This window comes from Bufo bufo, chromosome 3, assembly GCF_905171765.1.
Source record: "Bufo bufo chromosome 3, aBufBuf1.1, whole genome shotgun sequence".
Taxonomy (NCBI): Eukaryota; Metazoa; Chordata; class Amphibia; order Anura; family Bufonidae; genus Bufo; species Bufo bufo.
In genome coordinates this window covers 290127576-290151204 of record NC_053391.1, presented here as the reverse complement: position 1 = coordinate 290151204, position 23629 = coordinate 290127576, and the positions used below count along the sequence as shown (strand labels likewise).

General features: G+C 46.0%; 1 protein-coding gene across 3 annotated transcripts in view; it reads right to left on the bottom strand.

Moving 5' to 3' along the window:
- The window catches only part of BAK1 (BCL2 antagonist/killer 1), a 275538-nt gene that overhangs the window by 178079 nt on the left and 73830 nt on the right, over positions 1-23629 (bottom strand). The window lies entirely within an intron of this gene.

Below are 23629 nucleotides of genomic sequence, written 5' to 3'. Positions count from 1 at the left end.
GAGTGACCTGGTGACAGAGTGGGGAGGTGGGTGTCAATAACAGTACCCGCTGACGATGGTGGGTGTAAGAAGGAGCACTTGGTATCAGATGTGTGGCATCAGGCGGGTGGCAGCATCAGAATAGTAGCTAAGGCAGGTACCCAGAGGAAACCGATCAATTTTGCCAAGGTTTGGGTGAGGCAGCATGGATAATCTAATCTGATGCATCAGGCGTTGGTGGGTGGAAATCTTGGCTTATCCATGCCTTATTCATCTTGACAAAGGTCAGTCTCTCCATATTTTGGGTGGACAGGCAAGTTATCCTTGGGGTAACTACTGCTCTCACTGCACTAAACACCCGCTCTGATGCCACACAACTGGTTGGGCAGGACAGCTTTTCCAGGGCAAACTCGGCCAGTTGCGGCCACAAATCCAGTTTGGCTGCCCAGTAGTCCAGCGGATCTTCAATGTGGGGTGGCAGGGTGCTGTCCAAGTATGCCACCACCTGCTGGTTCAGGTTCTGCACCAGGTCTAGCTGGTCTGCTGCTGCTGGTGAGTAGTTTCTTCACTAGGCAGGTGAAAAAAGCTGCTCATCAGCGACTCTAGACTCAAGCTGCTGCATATGGAGCTAGTTATCTCCTATCCCCCCACCCCGCCACAGCAGCCATTTCAGTGGAACGAGAGCGCAGAGAGGCCCCCTAGTCAAACCTGAGAGAGGATGGACGATGGCGCAGATAGGCAGCGGCCAACTGACTACATAGGATATCTCTATAGTAGTTCAGTTTGTCCTCCTTCTCAGCAGGTGTAAAAAAGGCCCCCTATTTTGGACCGGTAGCGAGGGTCCAACAAGGTGGAGAGCCAGAAGTCATCCCTCTGCCGAATGGTGACAATTTGGCTGTCACTACGCAAGCAAGTGAGCATGCAGCGGGCCATTTGCACAAGTGACTCGGAGGGACTCCCTGCCTTCATCTACACTGCATACTGCCACGGTGTGCCTGGGTCATCTGCCTCGTCTTCCTCATCTCTTTCTTGCTCCTCCGGCTGCTCCTGCTCCTCCTCTCCTGTCACCTGTGTAGAAAAACCACCCATTTCACTACACATTGCTTGTGCTCCAATGTCCTCCTCCTCCAGTTCAGCCCCCACAGGGCTTATGTGGCCGTGAGATGTAGGCGCCACGTTTCTAGTCCCCTGACCAGCCATATTTACCAGCATCTGTTCCAGTATATAAAGCAGTGCAATGATGTTGTTCATCCCGTAGTCCTAGCAACTGACAAATAACGTGGCATCCTCAAAGGGCCTGAGCAAAAGGCAGGTGTCGGGCATGAGCTGCCACTGGCTGACATCGAAGTTACACAGGGGAGTACTCCTGTCCACTTGGATCATCAAGAAATCGTTTATGGCCGTTCTCTGTTCATATAGTCGGTCCAACATATGGAGGGTGGAAACGTCGCATATCAGTCTATGTTGGGGGACGCCGTTCTGCCGTTGCAGCTCAAGAAGGGTGTGCTTGGTGGTGTACGAGTGGCTGAAGTGCATGCAAAGTTTCCTGGCCATATTTAGGATTTCTTGCAGATGGGTGGAAGATTTCAGGAACTGCTTGACAACCAAATTAAACATGTGCGCCATGCAGGGCGCATGGTTCAGCCCTCCGTGACGCAGGTCCGACATCAGTCACCATGTTTGTCAGTCACTATGGTTCCAATTTTGAGTTGTCGCGGAGAAAGCCAGGGCTCAATTTCTTGATGAAGAACACGGAGCAGTTCCTCCCCTGTGTGACTCAGTTTGCCCAGGCAAATGAGGTGTAGAACAGCGTGACATCGCTGTGCCCTGCACATGTGGTATGCTGGAGGAGCACTGTGAATTTTCCCTGCAGTGGAGGCTGAGGACACGGTGGTGGATGAGGAGGCAGAGGCGGACATTGTCGTAGGACCAACAGCATGAGAATGTGAAGGTGGAAGCAAAGTCATCTGGTCCAGTTGCTGGTGTGGCTGGGCAGGAACCACTAAGTGGGCCGTAAAGGACATGTATTGTCCCTGACTGTAGTTACAGCTCCACATATCAGCGCTGTTGTGCACTTTGGCAGCCACAGGCTCAAGGACTGCCCCACCTTCTGTTCTACATATTTGTGCAGGGCTGGTACTGCCTTTTTCACAACGAAATGACGGCTTGGGACTCTCCACCTTGGCTCAGCACAAGCCATCATTTCTCTGAAAGGTAAAGAGTCTACCACTTGGAAAGGGAGGGACTGTAGTAGCAGCAACTTGGCCAGGAGCATGTTCAGCTTCTGCACCATAGGATTAGCACATGCATATTGCTGTATCTTGGCAATCGCTAAGGTGATCGACTACTGACGAAATGAGTGACGAGGAGTAGGAGGATGAGGACCAGTAGATGATGGGAATGACAGACAGCTCCATTCAGGTGAGGTGGTGGAGCCTTGACTGCCTGAAATCGGGTGCATGCTACTGGGTGATGCAGTGGTTGATGCAGCAGGCTGGACCACCACATCGGAGCCACGGTTCTCCCAATGCCACTTTATGGTGACGCTGCATATGTTGACGCAGGTCCATGGTGCCAAAATTGGCACCCTGGCCACACTTCCACTTCTGCCACAGATTCGGCAAATAGCCATGTTCACCTCCTCCGGTGGCTTAACAAAAAACTGCCACACCGCCGAGTAGGGGATTTTACCCCCAACACTCCGCACTGAATGAATGCTACAGCCACTGCCTCCGTGAACCCATGCACCACTACTTTCTGTGCACATAGGGTCACATGTATGGTGGTGTTTATAAAACTAGGAAGCATAGCATAATACTAAGAGGGCTTACACACTGGCACAAGTTGGGCACTGAAATGGAATATCTGTGGAAAAATTGCAATTTTTACTTTGCACCATCTGCTGTAAGTTAATTTTGCAAAAGACCTCTTTGGTCAAAATGTTCACTACACACATATATATAAATGCTGTTAGACGTGTGATTTTTAAAATGCAGTCACTTCTTGGGGATTTCTGTCACCAGGATCAACCCTATTAAACCAGACATACTGCCTGGTAGAGCTCATCATGCTGATTAAAACTATACCTTTATTTTGTCTGTATGCTAAACAGCTGCAGAGAGATCTGCGTTTTTATTCATATGAAAATGAGCAATTTAAGCACTAAGAGGTGGGGGTGAATATTCTGAGCCCCCCTCCCCTTGATTGACAGGGCTAGATATCAGGCTGAGGGCAGAGCTATGTCCTGGCTTATACATATCTACTATGTATATATAATATATGTATATACATATACACACACATACACACACACAGTACAGACCAAAAGTTTGGACACACCTTCTCATTCAAAGAGTTTTCTTTATTTTTATGACTATGAAGGCATCAAAACTATGAATTAACACATGTGGAATTATATACATAACAAACAAGTGTGAAACAACTGAAAATATGTCATATTCTAGGTTCTTCAAAGTAGCCACCTTTTGCTTTGATTACTGCTTTGCACACTCTTGGCATTCTCTTGATGAGCTTCAAGAGGTAGTCACCTGAAATGGTCTTCCAACAGTCTTGAAGGAGTTCCCAGAGATGCTTAGCACTTGTTGGCCCTTTTGCCTTCACTCTGCGGTCCAGCTCACCCCAAACCATCTCGATTGGGTTCAGGTCCGGTGACTGTGGAGGCCAGGTCATCTGGCGCAGCACCCCATCACTTTCCTTCATGGTCAAATAGCCCTTACTTTCAAAGTTTTCCCAATTTTTCGGCTGACTGACTGACCTTCATTTCTTAAAGTAATGATGGCCACTCGTTTTTCTTTACTTAGCTGCTTTTTCTTGCCATAATACAAATTCTATCAGTCTATTCAGTAGGACTATCAGCTGTGTATCCACCTGACTTCTCCTCAACGCAACTGATGGTCCCAACCCCATTTATAAGGCAAGAAATCCCACTTATTAAACCTGACAGGGCACACCTGTGAAGTGAAAACCATTTCAGGGGACTACCTCTTGAAGCTCATCAAGAGAATGCCAAGAGTGTGCAAAGCAGTAATCAAAGCAAAAGGTGGCTACTTTGAAGAACCTAGAATATGACATATTTTCAGTTGTTTTACACTTGTTTGTTATGTATATAATTCCACATGTGTTAATTCATAGTTTTGATGCCTTCAGTGTGAATCTACAATTTTCATAGTCATGAAAATAAAGAAAACTCTTTGAATGAGAAGGTGTGTCCAAACTTTTGGTCTGTACTGTATATATATATGTGTATTATACACACTCTGTACTATAGCTGAGGTGGTTTACAAGGAGAGGTGGGAGTTTAATAGGGTTGATCCTGGTGACGGAACCTCTTTAATTTAACCTCAGAGTCTCAGTAGTTGTCGGTCAATTCTGTATAAATCATCAAACTAGTTCTCAAATTGACATATTGGTCCTTCCTTTTTGAGCCCTGTGGTGTGCCCATACAACAATTTACATCCACGTATGGGGTGTTGTTGCATTTAGGAAAAAATTAGTAACAAAGTGTAGGATGATTTTATTCTGTTACCCCTTGTAAAAAAAATAAAAAATTTTCATTTTCATGGCACAGGGTTTGTAAATTCTATTAAATATCTGTTGGGCCAAAGTTCTCATTATACCCCTTTAACAATTCCTTTGGGTGTAGTTTCTGAAATGTAGTAACTTTAGAGGTACAAAAACCTGAAAATTATTCCAGTTAAAGAGGACCTTTCACCGATTCTTACCCTATGAACTAACTATACAGACATGTGGAGCGGCGCCCGGGGATCTCACTGCACTTACTATTATCCCCGGGCGCCACTCCGTTCTTCCGCTATGCCCTCCGGTATCTCCGCTCACTAAGTTATAGTAGGCGGAGATACCAGTCCCTAAGTTATGGTAGGCAGAGTCTGCCCTAGCGCTGGCCAATCGCAGCGCAGAGCTCACAGCCTGGGAGGTTATTTTCTCCCAGGCTGTGAGCTCTGCAATGCGATTGGCCAGCGCTAGGGCAGACTCCGCCTACCATAACTTAGGGAACAGAGATACCGGAGGGCATAGCAGGAGAACGGAGCGGCACCCGGGGATAATAGTAAGTGCAGAGAGATCCCCGGGCGCCGCTCCACATGTCTGTATACTTAGTTCATAGGGTAAGAATCGGTGAAAGGTCCTCTTTAAATTTGCCCTCCAAAAACCATATGGTACTCATTCCTTTTTGAGCCCTGCCATGTACCCATAAAGTAGTTTATGACCATATATGAGGTGTTGCAGCATTTGGGGAAAATGGGTAGCAAATGGTGGTGTCCTTTTTCTCTGTTACACCTGGGGAAAAGGGAAATGTTGGGCCTCAATCAACATTTTCTTGTAAAATATGTAATTTTTTATTTTCATGGCCAAGTGTTTCTACATTCTATGAAACCCCTGTTGGACCAAAGTGCCCACTACACCCCTTAAAAAATTTCATGGGGGACATAGTTTCCAAAATAGGGTCCGTTTTTGGAGGTTTCTACTGTATGGGTACCAGAGGAGGTCTTCAAATGCGACATGTTGCCTGAAAACTATTCCAGTGCATAATTTAATATGGTGCGCCTTCTCTTCTGAGCCCTGTGGTATGCCCATACAGAAGTTTATGATGACATATGGGGTGTTGCCGTATTTCGGAGAAAATGGGTAACAAATTGTGGGGAGCTTTAATTCCTGTTACTCCTTGTGAAAATAAAAAATAACTGTAGTTAAAGAAACATTTTATTGGAAAAATGTAATTTTTTTTTCATTTTTACAACCATGTGTTTCAAATTCTATGAAAAGCCTGTGGGGTCAAATCACTCACTAAACCCCTCAAAAGATGACCTGAGGGGAGTGGTTTTCTAAATCTGATCACAATTTTGGAGTGCCCACTGTAGGGGTACTTCAGTGTCTCTTCAAAAACAACATGGTGCTCGAAAACCATTCCAGCAAAATCTGCCCTCCAGAAATCATATGGCACTCCTTTCCTTCTGAGCCTTGCTGTGTGCCCATACAACGGTTTATGACCACATATGAAATGTTTCTATAAACTGCAGAATCAATTTTATAATTATTGAGGTTTGTTTTGCTGTTCACCCTTGCTGTGTTACAGGAAAAATGGATTACAATGGATAGTTTACAACAAATAAAATTAAAAATAAAAATTTGAAATTTCTCCTCCATTTCCATTAAATTCTTGAGGAACACCTAAAAGGTTAACAAAGTTAGTTAGTTTTAAAGGGGTTTAGTTCCAAAATAGGATAATTTATGGGTGGTTCTAATATGTAAGCCCCTTACTTCATAACTGAATTGGTCCATTAAAAGGGATTTAGTAAATTTTATTCAAAAGTTTAAAAACTGCTTCTATAATTCTAAGCCATGCAATGTCCTAATAAATAATATGACACAATAATGTCAACATAAAGTAGACATACGGATAATGTTAAGTAATAACTAGTCTTAAGCGAATGGAAGTAGACGGAGTGGACTTCGACCTGAATTTCCAGGAAAATTCGCTTTGTTATGAGTCGAATTTCCTCGTGCTTCATGGTAACGTTTGAGCGTGAAGAGACCAAGGCCTTCCTGATTGAAGATCCCATGCGAAATCTCTTGAAACAAGATGCCCGCGGCCGTGCTCAAACGCTCAATCGCCATTCCCCATCATTGTGCCCACTACTTACAAGAAATGCTCTTTGTGACAAAGTAATTCATCACAAAGCGAATTTCTTTGTGAAAGTCGGCGAAGCAGCCAAATTGTAGATTTCATCTCAAATAATATTTGTGGTCGTGGCCACCAGGTACGTACCTGACCCTACCAGGGATACCTAACCCTAAGCGGTCAGAGTTGTGCCGCAACCGCGTCGTGGAGGGACACCTGAAAGAGGGCATCCCCTTTGAGAGTAGCAGGAAAAGGGGGCTGGGTGGGAGGGAGAACTCTGTACGCCGTACACGTGTGGGAGGGCGCCGGCCGCTGATGTAGGCAGCCAAGCCCCTCCCACAAATACAGGCCAATGAATCGGCCTTACACTTGTGGTCGTGGCCACCAGGTACGTACCTGACCCTACCAGGGATACCTAACCCTAAGCGGTCAGAGTTGTGCCGCAACCGCGTCGTGGAGGGACACCTGAAAGAGGGCAAAAGACATACTGATAGGCAAAAGTAATTTATTGCGAGGTTATTACAAAGCCAGGTTCTGAAAAGCTGTTGACATTTCAGTATCGGGGTGAGGTATGTAACGGGTGAAACATGCCGAGTGCCAACGCCCTAATTTCTGAATGACATGTGCTGGTACTTGATGCTTGGATGCTGCTGATGCAGCGCCTATGCGGAACGAATGCCCTGAAATAGTGGAGGGGTCACAGCCCAGGCTGGCCACCAGTGACCTGACGTGGGATACGAACTGATGGGTGGTGAGTGGAACCACCCCGAAGGGCAATAGTGGACTGTTAGGCCCAGACCCCGACAAGGCGGACCGTAGCTGACGGAGCACCGTGACGGGGCACCATTGGTGTGACGTGGGAAAGAAGGACACCGGGACAGGGGGGCCCACCTGGGAGGTCTTGGACATCCTGAGCAGTAACGTGAACCCTTCGGTGTTCTGGACCAGCTGGCTGACCGTGAGGAACTTGCTACTGCCGGAAGAACAAGTGAACTCCCCAGGCCTCAGAAAGCCGTAAAAGGCTAAATAGATGGCAGATTTGAGTACCAGGCTGGGCAAAACCCCGAAAGGATTACTGTCCAGGACGTCGGATAGACTGCGGAAAAGGGGCCCGGTGACCGCCTGCCTACGCCCTTGGCCTTGATGTCCGCATTTGCTTAAGCCCTTGAGTGCGGCTTTGACAGCGTGCATGGTGAACACTGATGGTCGTTCGGGATGACTAACGGAGAGGAAATGTTGTACACCCGCTAGGTACGACCTCATCGTACTGTGGGAGAGCTTGTGCACTGAATGGCAATAGCCAATGAACGCCAGGATGTGATCTGGAAAACTGGATTCCCCCTGAGGACATTCCCCCTGGAACCTGCGGAACATCTTCCACCCGGTGTGGTACGCTCTGGTCGTGTTGGGCGAGAGGGAATTGTGAATCAGAGCGTGGGCCGTCTCAAGGTGGTCGATTACGCTAACATTAAGGACTCGTGAGGAGGAACGGTGGCGCCTGTCGCGTCTGCCTCTGGCATGACCTGAAAGAAACGGGAAAAGTTAGCTCTCGATAAGGCGTTGGCAGCCAAGTTTCGATCACCTGGCATATGCGCGCTATGAACGTGGAAATGGTGGTGTAGGGAGAGCTGTACTAACCGTCTAAGGAAGCACATGACATGACTTGACTTTGATGACCCACTGTCTATGATGTCTACCACGGCTGCGTTGTCGGTCACGAACAGGACGGACTGATTCGCCCAAAGACTGCCCCATATGTGAGCAGCTACCACAATGGGGTACAGCTCGAACAGTGCCGAGGTTTGAAGGAACCCTGGGATTAGTTCCACCTCGGCAGGCCATCCGTCTGCAACCCAGTGAGTGCCAAATATAGCGGCAAACCCTGTGCCGGCCGCCGCGTCTGAAAAGACTAAGGGGGACTGACACGACAGCTCGGGAACGAATAGGGACACCCCATTCCACCGGTCCAGAAAATGGTCCCACATACAGAGATCCGCTAAGGCCTGACTGTCCAGACGCACTGGGCTGTCCTGTTCTGGGGCGGAGCTTAAGAGCGCCAGTAGGCGGGATATGAACGTTCTGCCCTGCGGAATGATGCGCATGGCAAAATTTAACATGCCCAGTAGCGACTGAAGATCAGTCTTAGTGACCACTGACGTGACTGAAAACCTGTGGATCACTTCTCTGACTCTCGTTAGCTTGTCCGCAGGCAACCTGGCTAACATGCGTTGGGAGTCTAACTCGATGCCCAGAAAGGTGATGACGGTGGACGGGCCCTCCACTTTCTTGGAAGAAACTGGTACCCCCAACTGGGAGAAACACCTTAGCAGCTTCCCTAGCCCCAGAGGAGCAGCCCCTGGCCTCTCAATCAGTAGGAAGTCATCTAAGTAATGGATGACGAATTCGCAGCGAACCTTGTGTACCAGAACCCAGTGAAGGGCTTGAGCCAGCTGATCGAAGAGCCAGGGGCCGCTCTTGGAACCGAAGGTGAGTTTTGTGGCGAAGTAATACAGGCCCCTCCACCTGATACCGTGCCATTGCCAGAGTGCTGGCATGATGGGGAGCAATTTAAAGGCGTCCGATATATCTGCTTTGGACAACACGGACCCGGGACCTGTCTTCATGATGATGGCGATGGCCTGGTCTATAGAAGAATACCTCATACCAACTTCTTCCGAAGGAATGAGGGAGTTGAGGCTGGGGACCTGGGAACCATGTGGGGCAGACAAGTCAATGATGAGTCTCTCCTTCTTACTGAACTTGCCTGTGACGACCCCCACGGGACTGACTCTCCACCGTTGAAATGGGGGCACTTCGAAAGGACCAATTAAGAACCCTTTGTCTAACTCGGACTCTATGAGTGTGTCTACTGAGCCAGGATTCCTTTCGGCTGACTGAAGGTTCCTACACTCGTGTGTGACCTCTGGGGTCGTGATTAACCCCGTGTGGAAACCCTCATGAAACCCTGATACCAGAAACTGCACAAACCCTGGATTATGATGACCTTGCAATTGTAGCTGTAGACGACTAGTATTGACCACGCTCATGTAATTCTTCACCGATTTTAATGAGCAAGCTACTCGGGGGTGGGCCCTGAAGCAGTTGGTACAGATATGCAACAAACGGCATTGCCCGAAATTACAAGACGCGTAATTAAAATTGTTGCATATCTGGGCCCTACCTAACTGGACAATGGGTCGTCCTAGTTTATCAACCGAATTGGGGGGTCTGAAGATGTCGAGTGGTCCTGCTGTAGAGCCGGAGGGGTATGATGTCGTGCTGACAGCCGACTTATGGCACCACTCTACTGAGTGAAAGATAGACTGACAGGCAGAACAGGAGGGAGCTTTCAGGCCTGCAAAGTGTCTGCAGAACAACTCTGTGTCCAGGACGGACCAGTCTGTGACATGTTGAAACTGGGACAGGGCCGCAGCTGCTTTGGCTGAGAACGAACAGTGGTAATCATAGAACGCGTTCCCACCATACCTATGACCCAATTCTGTGACCCGAAAGAGGTACAGGTCTAGTTCCTCCCTCCTGTCCGGCCTGGCAGTACAAATGACGTCCCTGAAAAGGCTGAAAGCCATGACGAACTCTGGAATGTTCAATTTGCGATTGAGCCGGTGGTCGCGGCTTCTCAGGACCACCGACACTTCCCCGCAAGCTATGACCTTGTTGTCAGAAAGGTCCCTGGAGGCTATTAGTAGAGAAGCGAGATTGACGTCCCTACCCTCTAGGATGTCCTTTCTGATGCTGATGGGGACAAAATGAGACGGAGTCACGTTGGGGACTGGCTGGGCAGTGCGAATGTCTGCCGCGGCAGAGGTGGAGGCGACCGGAGGCTCGGGTGAAGAGACCGATACTGCTGAGTTGTGAGCCTCGACTGACTCTAGTCTAGCCTGTATGGACGTGACGGCCGACGTCAAATTGTTCAGCATGAGGTGTAATTGGGCCAGCGATGTTTGTATCGTGGTTGCGGGGGGATCACCGCTGCTGGGCACCAGGGAGTCTTTCCATAGCCGGTATAGCTCCGCTTTTCTGGCAGACGCCGGGAACGGAACGCCCCGCCTCGTCAGCTCCGCCATCAGCTTGGGAATAGTCCATGCACGCAGGGATAGCGTACTGCCCCCTTCGGACGACCCTGCAGCGTTTTCATGCACTGATGCTTCCATAATGTCAGACGCGTGCGACATCGCAGCTGTGGAAACAATAATGCAAGGTGACCGACTACCCTGGGCGACCACCCGTGTCCGTGAAGCTGTTTGACAACGTGGTAGAAAAGGTGCACTGTTCCTGTGAAGCACGCACACTAACCCCAGAACGGCCGTGAAAGAGTGGCCAGGACCGCCACCCGGAAGAACACGCTAGAAGACCTAACTTACTTACCAACTGAGGAACTCTGCGCTCTGAAACCCCGCGGATGTTTTTTTTTTTTTTGAAATGGAACAACCTGAACGTAAAACAGTGCATGAGACCACTCCCTTGCTAACAATCAATACCTCCCGCCACTGGTGTGAACCCCCACTACCTCGTTCCAAAGAAAACTCGAGTGAAATCCTAGGCTGACTTCTCTTGTGTTTTTTTTTTTTTTTTCTTTCAGACCTGGGAAACAAACAATACGAAGAAACCAGTCAATGCACGGGGTACAACTGATGGAGCACGAGCTATGGGCTGTGGATTTGATCAATGGATGGGGGTGGCATTGATTGACGTTGTCCACCCCCCGTCTCTGTCTGTCGTTTGTGTCGAACCCCTACCTACCTAAGCAGCACGGCGGCCCGTGCCAGACTTTAGGTGTGCGCGAGGCGCGGGCCATTGCGTCCCCCACCGTGCTCCACCGTGAACCGCGTGGGGAGCGCGGAGCTCCCTGGCACCGAGGACCAAGTAGGGGGGGTACCTTTGAGCAACGGCTCGCGCCTCACGCAACACAATTTTTTGTGCCACGTGGAGAGCTAACGCGAGTCCCTGGCAGGGTGCGCAGTGCGGGGGGGCCCCTTGCGTTCGATGGCTGGCCCGCCCGCCGGCTGAGCACTCCTGCCGCGTGGGGAGCCGCGCAGCCCTCAGGCATGAACCGACACAGGGAGGGCCCCCGGTGGTGAGGGCCTATCCCTGCCGATAACGGAATGCCGCGTGGGGGGCCTCACCGGTCCCTGGTGGAGTGCTCAGTGCGAGGGCGCCCTCCTGCCGTCTGAGGGCCGACCCTCCGCCGGCTGAGCGCCTCCACCGCGTGGGGAAACGGCGTTGCCCCCTGGCATGATTTGGAACGGGGGAAGCTTAACCTGACGCAGCCTCCCCCCTTTACCAATTAGCAACGTGCCGCGTGGGAGGCCCACCGCTCCCTGGTGGAGTGCTCAGTGCGGTGGTGCCCCCCTTTTTTAGAGGGGCCGACCCACCGCCGGCTGGGCATCTCCGCCGCATGGGGACACGGTGGTGCCTCCTGGCTTGGACAGAGACGGGAGGGGGGGGCCTGTGTGGCCTTGCCCCACCCCGATTGTGGCAAGGAAGGGCCACATGGAGCCGCCCCGCTCCCCGACAGAGCGCTCATGGCAGGGGCGCCTCCCCCCAACTGGGGGGCCGGCCCGCCGCTGAGGGCACGCCCACCACGTGGGGGAGCGGGCAGAACCGGCTGAACATGGAGCGTGGGAGGTGGCCTGAAGAGGTGGACGGGGGCGGTCTCTCCTGGCCATGGCCCCGCCCCCCGCCGGCGAGCGACCACCATGCCCGACCTAAGCGGCGGAGGGGGGAGCGCCGCGTCGGCTCCACTACCTCCGTCGGACGAACGAGGGCATGTGAAGTGGTCCGGAGCGTGTGACCCGCTTACCAACGGGGCCGACCGCACCACCGGACATCGACTTACCTGACCTGTTCGGCAGGACTGTCAGGTACAACGCACGCTCCGGAAGTCTCGAACTCTGTACGCCGTACACGTGTGGGAGGGCGCCGGCCGCTGATGTAGGCAGCCAAGCCCCTCCCACAAATACAGGCCAATGAATCGGCCTTACACTTATGAGGTATCACACATGTCAGATTTGACACATGTCAGATTTGCCAAAAAACAGCCTGGTCCTTCAGGTTAAAAATAGCAGGGTTCTGAAGGGGTTAAAGTAGTGATAGACTACTGTTTCTTTTTACTCAGTTGAGTGGTTCCTCTTTTTTCTCCATAAATGCAGATTTCAATCCATATACAGGAAAAAAAATGCTCCAAACTACAACACAAATTTCCCATTGAAAATGATGTAAAACAGATCGAGAGCAGAATCGGTCTTACTTTTGGTGTAGAAAACATGTAAAAATCCATGTAACAAATTCAACATGTGAACATGGCTTATGGGCAGTTTTGCACAGAAAATTTAATTAATTTTTCTGACATTCTTTCAGGCAGTTTTTGTAAGCCAAAGTCAGACTTTATTTCGAAAGGAAAAAGAAAGATAGTTCTCCTTTCAGCTGGAACCATTTCTGGCCTTGGATCAAAAACTGCATTGGGATTTTTCAACACAATGCTGTATGGGAAACCAACCTATTTTTTTGTTATAAAAATCTGTGAGTTTGGTTTCACACACAGCTCCCTGTTTCACCAATCCTCAGCCTGTGCTCTCCAAAGCCTCAGGTCCAATGCAGTAACACATCGTACCTGCTGGGTTGTGTAGGAGGATTGTGCAGGGTGCAGAATTGACCTCTGTTCTCCTCCTACCAAGCCTAGCGTTCTAACACAGTTTCTAAGTCCTTCCAGTTCAGCCTGTTATCCTGCAAGATGATCCAGAGGAAGGCAAAAAAACCTCATGAGATGGAAGCCAATTTTCCTCCTTTTAGGGAAAAAAAATTCCCAAATCCAATCAGGCAATCAGAATACCTCCCAGGATCAACTACCCTTTTCCAGAAATGTAGTGAATATAACCTGTAATATTATTACACTCCAGAAATACATCCAAGCCCCCCTCTTGAACTGTTTTAGTGAGTTCACCAACACAACCTCCTCTGGCAGAGAGTTCCATAGTCACATTGCTCTGACAGTAGACAATCCTCTTCTAGGTTTGTGTAGAAACCTTCTTTCTTCTAGACGCAGAGGATGTCCCTTTGTCAGGTCCCAGTCCTGGGTATAAAAATGGGAGAGACCTATGTAATGCTCCCGGATATATTTATACATAGTTATTAGATCTGCCTTCAGTCTTCTTTTTTCTAAACTAAATAAAACTAAATTTTGATAATCTTACTGGGTACTGTAGTCCACTCATTCCAGTTCTTACTTTATTTGCGCTTCTCTGAACCCTCTGCTATGTCTGTCTTGTTCATAGGAGACCAGAATTGTACACAACACTATGTGTGGCCTGACTAGTGATTTTTAAGTAGGGGAACTATGTTCTCATCACATGCATCTATGCACTCAAATTCAGTATGAGGCTTCTATCACATGGTCAGTATTTTGCATCAGGATTTGATTAGGATTTGGAAGCCAAATGCAGGAGTTGGTCCAAAACACAGAAGACATGCAAATATTACCATCATGTTATCTCTGTTTTGGACCCACTCCTGTTTTTGCCTTACCAATACTGATTAAATGCTGACCAAATACTGAAAGTGTGAAGGCGCATGCTCAAACTACGGGATCTTCTTTTTTGGGCTGTTTTTTTTTTTTTGACAGATCAGAAGAACAGAAAAATAAACAGTGATGTGAACACAGCCTTACTGCTGCCACTGTCAAGGGGCCACTCCTTGAATTTTGGGACTGACGCTAACATTGACGCTAACAGGCTAACATTGAACTGTAAGTTGGAGTTTCCACTTCTGTTATTTGGTCACTTATTTCCATCACTTATTAGGAGGCAAATTCAGGAGCCAAGCCTACCCTCTGATTAAGTATCAAGAAAAAATTTGCAGCAGTTCTGTGGGTTTGACCTGCACCTGCTTTGGGCTGACAATTACAGACCAAATAAGTGAAGTGTGAACTAAGCCTAATATTGACGCACAGTCATTCTACATCTAACAGAAGGGATTCAAACACGTGTTTGCACTGCCATAACATGGATTAAAGGAACCTTTCTTTTCCTCCACTACTTTATTGGCGCTGCCTCCATGTCCTTTTGTTCCACTAAAGAGTCATTGGGACATTTGCAGGGATGCACAGCATTTTTTATTTTTATTTTTTTGCTTTACTAAAGGATGCTGTATGCTTTATTTTTTTGTTATGGGGTTAACTAGAAATGTTGGTGGCTTGCACGAAGATGAGCATGGCCATATATGTGACCTGCCTGTCATTTAGAAGCACAATAAATGTTTCGCTACCATTAAGGACTAGCTATGCATGTTGCTGCACTGCACAGTGATGTACACCAGGATAGATTCTCCCTAAAGTTTAACTGCAGGCCGGGGACAAATTAATTTGGATCGAAGAGATTTTTTTCCCCAAAGAATTCAGAGAAGCGACCAAATCGAAATTTCTAAGCAACTGCCTGTCACTGGTTTCTACAGTTAAGTTTGCTGTCTACTAAAACTCCTAACTCCTTTTTCATGTCAGTGTTAACCAGTATGTTATCATTTAGTATGTACTGGTGCCTTGTATTTTTCCTTTCCATGTGCATAACCTTACATTTATCAGTGTTAACTCTCATCTGCCACTTCTCTGTCCAAACCTCCAATCTATTCAGATCCATCTGTAGCAGTGTACTATCCTTTTTCATGTTAATTACTTTACACAGTATAGTGTCATCTGCAAAAATCGATATTTTACTGTGCAACCCAATAAATATATTCAAGCAAATAGGGCCAAATACTGAACCCTGAGCTACCCCACTAGTGATGATGACCCCTGATCTGAGTATGTACTGTTAATAATCACCCTCTGTTTTCTATCACTGAGCCAGTTACTTACCCACATTTTCCCCCTATGTCAAGCATTCTATTTTAATGTACTTTTATGTATCACAGTATTAAATGTGACATCCATTGACTCACCCTGGTCAAGTCTAGAACTTACCTCCTCGCAGAAACTGATTAAATTAATTTGACAAGACCGATCACTCATGAAGCCATGATGACACAATGTTATATGCTTCTTTTCATTGAAATATTCCACAATAGCGTCTCTTAGAAAACCCTCAAACAGTTTACCCATGAGAGATGTTAGAATTACTGGCCTATAGTTCCCGGGCTCTGCTTTTGACCCCTTTTTGAATACTGGCAGCACATTTGCTAAGTGCCAATCCTGTCAAACACTCCCTGTCATTATAGAGTCCTTAAATAGCAGAAATAAGGGTCTGTCTATGAGACTACTTAATGCTCTTATGATACAGAGGTATATTCCATCTGGACCTGGTGATTTGTCAGGCCATTTTTAATAGGGAGTTTACTTTGACACTCTGCATTTCATTTGACAGTTTATTTTCCTCAGTGAATACTGTACAGTGGAGAAAAAAAAATAGATTTGCTTTCTCCTCATCGCTCTTTACAACTCCTCCCTTATCATTCTGTAAAGGGCCAACACTTTCAAGTTTAAACGTTTTATGATTGATATAATTGTAAAATATTTTAGGGTTAGTTCTACTCTCTTTGACAATGAGCCTCTCTGTCTTAGCTTGGCTGATTTTGTCTTTTACATATTAATTTTTTTTCCTTATAGTTTTTCAATGCTTCTTCGCTCCACTCCTGTTTTAGTGATTTGAGTGCTTTCTTCTTGTCGTCCTTTTCTTCCTTTACGTTTCTATTTATCCACATTGTTTTTTTTCTAGTTCATCACCCTTTTCTTCCCATACAGTATGTACTTCTCACAATTATAATTTAGGATGGTTTTAAAAAATATCCCATTTTGTGGCTGCATTTTTTGAGGACATTGTAGAAGTTCATTAGACTAATAGCTTCTCTTAGCTGGTCAGGTTTTGCTTTTTTGAAGTTCTGTTTTTGGTGCCTCCCTGAGGAAACACTTTTTTGAATGACAAATAGAAGGTCATTATTTGATGGTGACTATTTCCCAGGTGTGCCCCAACCTGCACATCTGTTGCTCTGTCAGGTCTATTGGTTAGTGTGAAGTCCAGTATGGCTCACCCTCTAGTCAGATCCTGAACCAGTTGAGAAAGGTAATTGTCTTTGGTTATTGCCAAGAACCTGTTTCCTTTATGAAATGTACAGGTTTCAGTGTCCCAGTCTATATCTGGGTAGTTAAAATCCTCCATGACAATGACCTCATTATGATTTGCCACATCATCTATTTCTAGTAGTAGAATTTCTGTGGTGTCTGGTTTATTAGTTTGCATATAGCAAATTCCTATCCTTATTTTATTATTGTTTTTGTCTCCATGTATTTTTACCCACATTGACTTGTGTCTCATGTTAGCTCTTGTTGGAATGGAAAAGAACTGTACAAGAAAGATGGTTTGTATCTTTCTCTCAAGGGAACGAATGTCCTCGGTGAACAGTTCCAAGTATTTGCTAAGGAGCATTTAAACTAGGAAAGGGGGGCAAAAGAGTGATAATCCAGCAGTCCAACTGCCCCCTGGAAAAATGCCAGAAGATGCCAGTAGCACAAAGGTTAAGAAATGACAAGCTCAGATTCTTGTCTACAAATGCTCGCAGTTTAGGGAATAAGATCAATGAACTTAAGGCTATAATGGCATCTGAGAATATAGATGTAGTGGCTGTTACTGAGACATGGTTCAAGGGGAGTAATGACTGGGATATATCAATACCAGGGTTCTCTCTATACAGGAAAGATAGAGAAGGCAAGAAGGGGGAGGGGTGGTCCTGTATGTGAAAGATAACATAAAATCTAATTTGATACAAGTTAGCGAGAACAATTTAGAGTTAGTTTGGGATACCTTGCAGCTTGATAATCATAAGGTAACTCGTGTAGGTGTGATATATAGACCACCTAGCCAAGTCAAAGAATTAGATGATCTACTAGTTGAGGAAATAGCTAAAATGACATTGAAGGGGGAAGTTATCATTATGGGAGACTTCAATCTTCCAGATGTAAACTGGAAAACCAAAAATAGCTAGTTCAGCCAGGAGTACAGATATTCTAAATTCCCTACTGGGATTATCTCTACAGCAAGTAGTTGAGGAGCCAACCCGGAAGGAGGCCATTTTAGATTTAGTATTCACAAATGGGAATTTGGTATATGATATTACTGTAGGGGAAAGCTTGGGATCTAGTGATCACCAGTCAGTGTGGTTTACTATCAGTACAGTGACTGAGTCACACCACACAAAAACAAAAGTTTTAGATTTTAGAAAAACTGACTTTTCTAAAATTAGATTAGTGGTATACGAGTCCCTATCAGATTGGAACAGTTTCATTGGAGTCCAGGAGAAATGGGACTACTTAAAAGTGGCACTATTGAAGGCAACAGAAAATTGCATTAGGCTTGTCAGTAAAAGCAAAAAAAGGAAGAGACCACTGTGGTACTCAGCAGAAGTGGCCAAAATCATTAAAAACAAAAAGATTGCATTTAGGAATTATAAAAATAAAAAAAACGAGGATGACAGGCAAATTTATAAGATTAGGCAGAGAGAGGCCAAACAAGTTATAAGAGCTTCTAAAGCACAGGCAGAAGAGAAATTAGCTCAGTCAGGGAAAAAAGGCGATAAGGCATTCTTCAGATACATAAATGAAAAAAGGAAACTAAAACAAGGAATTACCAAATTAAAAACAAAAGAAGGAAGGTATATGGAAGAAGATAAAGAACTAGCTGACTGCCTCAATGAATACTTCTGCTCAGTTTTTACAAAGGAAAATGAAGGAAAAGGACCTCAGTTAGGAAAGAAGACTAATGAATCTTTTGATGCATGTGTCTTTACAGAGGAAGAGGTTCTAAGTCAGCTGTCTAAAATTAATACAAATAAGTCACAGGGGCCTGATGGGATACACTCAAAGCTATTAAAAGAGCTCAGCGGTGAACTAGCAAAACCATTAACAGATTTATTTAACCAATCACTGGCAACAGGAGTCGTCCCAGAAGATTGGAAATTAGTAAATATTGTGCCCATTCACAAAAAAGGTAGTAGGGAGGAATCGGGCAACTATAGGCCAGTAAGCCTGACATCAATAGTGGGGAAATTAATGGAAACCATACTTAAGGAGAGGATTGTGGAACATCTAAAATCCCATGGATTGAAAGATGAAAAACAGCATGGGTTTACTTCAGGGAGATCATGTCAAACTAATCTTATTGATTTTTTTGATTGGGTGACTAAAATAATAGATGGAGGAGGTGCAGTAGACATCGCTTATCTAGATTTTAGTAAGGCTTTTGATACTGTCCCACATAGAAGGCTTATCAATAAATTGCAGTCATTGGGCTTGGACTCCCATATTGTTGAATTGAATAGGCAGTGGCTGAGGGACAGACAACAGAGGGTTGTAGTCAATGGAGTATATTCAGACCATGGTCTTGTTACCAGTGGGGTACCTCAGGGATCTGTTCTGGGACCCGTATTGTTTAATATCTTTATCAGCGAAATTGCAGAAGGCCTCGATGGTAAGGTGTGTCTATTTGCGGATGACACAAAGATTTGTAACAGGGTTGATGTTCCTGGAGGGATACACCAAATGGAAAAGAATTTAGGAAAACTAGAGGAATGGTCAAAAATCTGGCAACTAAAATTTAATGTTGATAAGTGCAAGATAATGCACCTGGGGCGTAAAAACCCAAGAGCTGAATATAAAATCAGTGATACAGTCCTAACCTCAGTATCTGAGGAAAGGGATTTAGGGGTCATTATTTCAGAAGACTTAAAGGTAGGCAGACAGTCATAGAGCAGCAGGAAATGCTAGCAGAATGCTTGGGTGTATAGGGAGAGGCATTACCAGTAGAAAGAGGGAGGTGCTCATGTCGCTCTACAGAGCAGTAGTGAGACCTCATTTGGAGTATTGTGCTCAGTACTGGAGACCATATCTCCAGAAGGATATTGATACTTTGGAGAGAGTTCAGAGAAGAGCTACTAAACTGGTACATGGATTGCAGGATAAAACTTACCAGGAAAGATTAAAGGACCTTAACATGTATAGCTTGGAAGAAAGACGAGACAGAGGGGATATGATAGAAACTTTTAAATACATAAAGGGAATCAACAAGGTAAAAGAGGAGAGAATATTTAAAAGAAGAAAAACTGCTACAAGAGGACATACCGTATTTTTCGCTTTATAAGACGCACTTTTTTGGGGGGAAAATGGCAGTGCGTCTTATGAAGCAAACACTGCCATGTTTACTTCGGTGACGCTGATGCATCGCAAGCCGCGATGTATCAGAGGGGTGGGAGGAGGGGACGGAGGCTGGCAACACTCGCGGCGGGGCCCGATGCAGTCACTGTACTGTAATACATCGGACCCTGCTCACGGTAATTTTCACATGTAAAGTCTATAATCTTCAAGCAGTATCTCTGCTTTAAACTAGGGCAATCCTCTGTAGTAGTACAACTCACTATGAAAGCTGCAGGCAGGGCGGCAGCATAACCTCGCGATGCTCACTCATTCACGCTTCTCCCACTTCATTCATGAAGGAAGTGGGAGGAGCGTGAATGAGTGAGCATCGCGAGGTTACGCTGCCGCCCTGCCTGCTGCTTTCATAGTGAGTTGTACTACTACAGAGGATTGCCCTAGTTAAAAGGAGAGATACTGCTTGAAGATTATAGACTTTACATATGAAAACTGCTTCATTACACTCTGCTTTCTTCTATACCAGTACTCACTATGAAAGCAGCGGTCCAGCCGGCGCGTGACGTCACTCACTCGGTCATGCTCCTCCCACTTCATTAATGAAGCTGACAGGAGTGTGACTGACTAAGTGACGTCACGTGTTGGCCGGACTGCTGCTTTTATAGTGAGTACTGGTATAGAAGAAAGCAGAGCAATTAAAAGATTTTACATATAAAGTCTACTGTGTGCCCTGTGGTGTAATGGTGGTCACTATTCGCACAGGGACAATATACTGTGACACATATGATACTGTGACCAGCATAAGATGATCTTATGCTGGTCACAGTATCATATGTGTCACAGTATATTGTACCTGTGTGAATAGTGACCCCCATTACATAAGATGCTATATATGATGCTACATCCCCCGTAGTAGTGTATCATCCACACATCCCCCTCATAACAGTGCGTCATCCACAGGTCCCCCCATAACAGTGTCATCCACAGGTCCCCCCATAACAGTGTCATCCACAGGTCCCCCCATAACAGTGTCATCCACAGGTCCCCCCATAACAGTGTCATCCACAGGTCCCCCCATAACAGTGTCATCCACAGGTCCCCCCATAACAGTGTCATCCACAGGTCCCCCCATAACAGTGTCATCCACAGGTCCCCCCCATAACAGTGTCATCCACAGGTCCCCCCCATAACAGTGTCATCCACAGGTCCCCCCCATAACAGTGTCATCCACAGGTCCCCCCCATAACAGTGTCATCCACAGGTCCCCCCCATAACAGTGCGTCATCCACAGACCACCATTAGTTCAAAACCCAGCAAAAGCACACCTTTTGGTTCAAATTTTTTTTTTGCTTATTTTCCTCCTCAAAAATCTAGGTGCGTCATATCATCAGGTGCGTCTTATAAAGCAAAAAATATGGTAGTTTTAAATTAGAGGGGCAAAGTAATATCAGGAAGTATTACTTTACTGAGAGAGTAGTGGATGCATGGAATAGCCTTCAGCTGCAAATACAGTGAAGGAGTTTAAGCATGCATGGGATAGGCATAAGGCCATCCTTCATATAAGATAGGGCCAGGGGCCATTCATAGGATTCAGTATATTGGGCAGACTAGAGGGCCAAATGGTTCTTATCTGCCGACACATTCTATGTTCATCATCCATGTCATAATCCTCCTCAGACATTACTAATTCCAGTTCACAAGTTTTATTAGTCAGGCTTCTGGTATTAGTATACATGCAAGGAAACGTTTTTTTTTACCCTACACCTTTTGTTATCATCTGTTCTAGTCCCTCCCTCCATTCCACCCCCAAGGCCATTACCTCACCCTAGGTCATTATCTGCACTATCTTCCCCACCTATAATGTAATTACCCCCACCCCCTCCAGTCCCTAGTTTAAACATTCCTCCAACCATCTACCCCGTTGAGGGCCACAAAAACAACACACCATTTGATGATCCCTGTCTTTGTGACAAATTGTCTTATGTGTACCCATATTAATCGAGTCTCCCACTACCAGAACCTGTCTGGCCTGCCCAACAGGTTACTGAAGCAGACATTTCCAGGGCTGGCAGAGGAAGTTTCTTGCTGCAACAGTGACATTGAAAACTTGTTGAGGTGTGTCAGATCAGGGCTAGCCTTTCTGGCACTCTTCCCTCTACTCCGCTTTCTAAATGTAATCCAGCCCTACCTCACTTTCCCCGTCTTCCATACTGCTAACGTCCTCCTCATCTACCCCATAGAGTGTCTGCTCAGTGAGCAGAAAACTCTTTTCCATATTGCCAAGTAACAGTATAGGAGGCACTTTGGGGGCATGACTACTGTGTGGGGGCACGACTACTTTGTGGAGGCACTATGTAGGCATAACTACTGTGTGGAGGAACACTATGGGGGAAAAGATACTGTGTAGGGGCATTATGGAGGGCATAAGTGCTGAACGGGGTCACTATTGGGCCATGACAAATGTATAGGGGCACTATGGGGGCAGGACTGCGGTGTGGGGGCAATATGATGGCATAACTACTGTGTGGGAGCACTATTAGTGCATAAATACTGTGTAAGGGACACTGTGGGGGTATAAATACTGTGTGGGAGCACTATGGGGGTAGAAATACTTTCTGGGGAGCACTATGTGGGCACAGCTGCTATTTTTCCTCTTCAATGTCCTGAAAGGCTAAAGACATAGGGGCACATTTATTAAGACTGGCATCTTAGACCATGTGCTGGCAGAGGATCTGCCGAAGTTATGAAGAGGCACAGGCCTCTCCATAACTTCGGTGCATTCCAGCGCCACTTCTAAATGTAAGACAGATTCCTAACTGTCTCAGATTTAGACAATTTTCTACGCTTAAAACAGGCGTAGAAAATGATGAATGAGACGAGCCTGCTGCCGCCACGCCCACAATTTTAGACCTGGCATGAGCAGGGCAAAGTTGCAGATAGCAACGCAGCTAACCGTTGCCCTGCCATCTGCGCCTGAAATACGCCTAATATAGGTGTATTTCAGTATAATAAATGACCCCGTAGATTTCTGGTCTAATTTGCACAATTTTTCTGGTCCACATGTTGATAAACCCCTAGGGGTTGAGAAGTTGCATTGCTGTTGTGATTGGATATAACATAAATAAAGAAGAATCTTCGTGTGAACATGGAATGCGGTCATCTTTTCGCATATTGATAAATTAGTTGGGCTGAGGAAATCCCACTGGGCTCCATGCTAATTTTTTGTAAAAGTGGCGAGGGAGTATAAAACAGGACTTATTTATTATACTTACTTATATAGCACTGACATATTCCGCAGCGCTTTACAGACATTAGCATCACTCTGTCCCCAATGGGGCTCACAATCTAAGTTTCCTATCAGTATGTCTTTGGGGTGTGGGAGTACCCAGAGGAAATTCACGCAAACACGGGGAGAATATACAAACTCCATGGTCGGATTCAAACCTAGGACCCCAGTGCTGCAAGGCAGCAGTTCAAACCACTAAGCCACTGTAACTTGTGCAAAAAATTATGCCTTTTGTATGCCAGAAAACTGGTGTACAAAAATAATACATTCTTTCTATATGCATTTTTTTTTTTTTTGCAGTATATTTGAGGTCACTGGAATTTTTATTAAGATGGAGCATGCACTAGATATGGGCATTTTTTCTTGAGCTTTTATATATACTGTAACTTATAATATGGCAGGAAAAAACAATATTACAATAATCTTGTATGTTAAAACACCTGAAACATACAACTTTTTTTTTTTTTTTTTACAACAGGGAATGTCTGGAAAGGCAACGGGTCCTCTTTAAATAAACAACCAAATAAAAAATTAAATATGAAAGGAAAAGTGTTTAAATCTC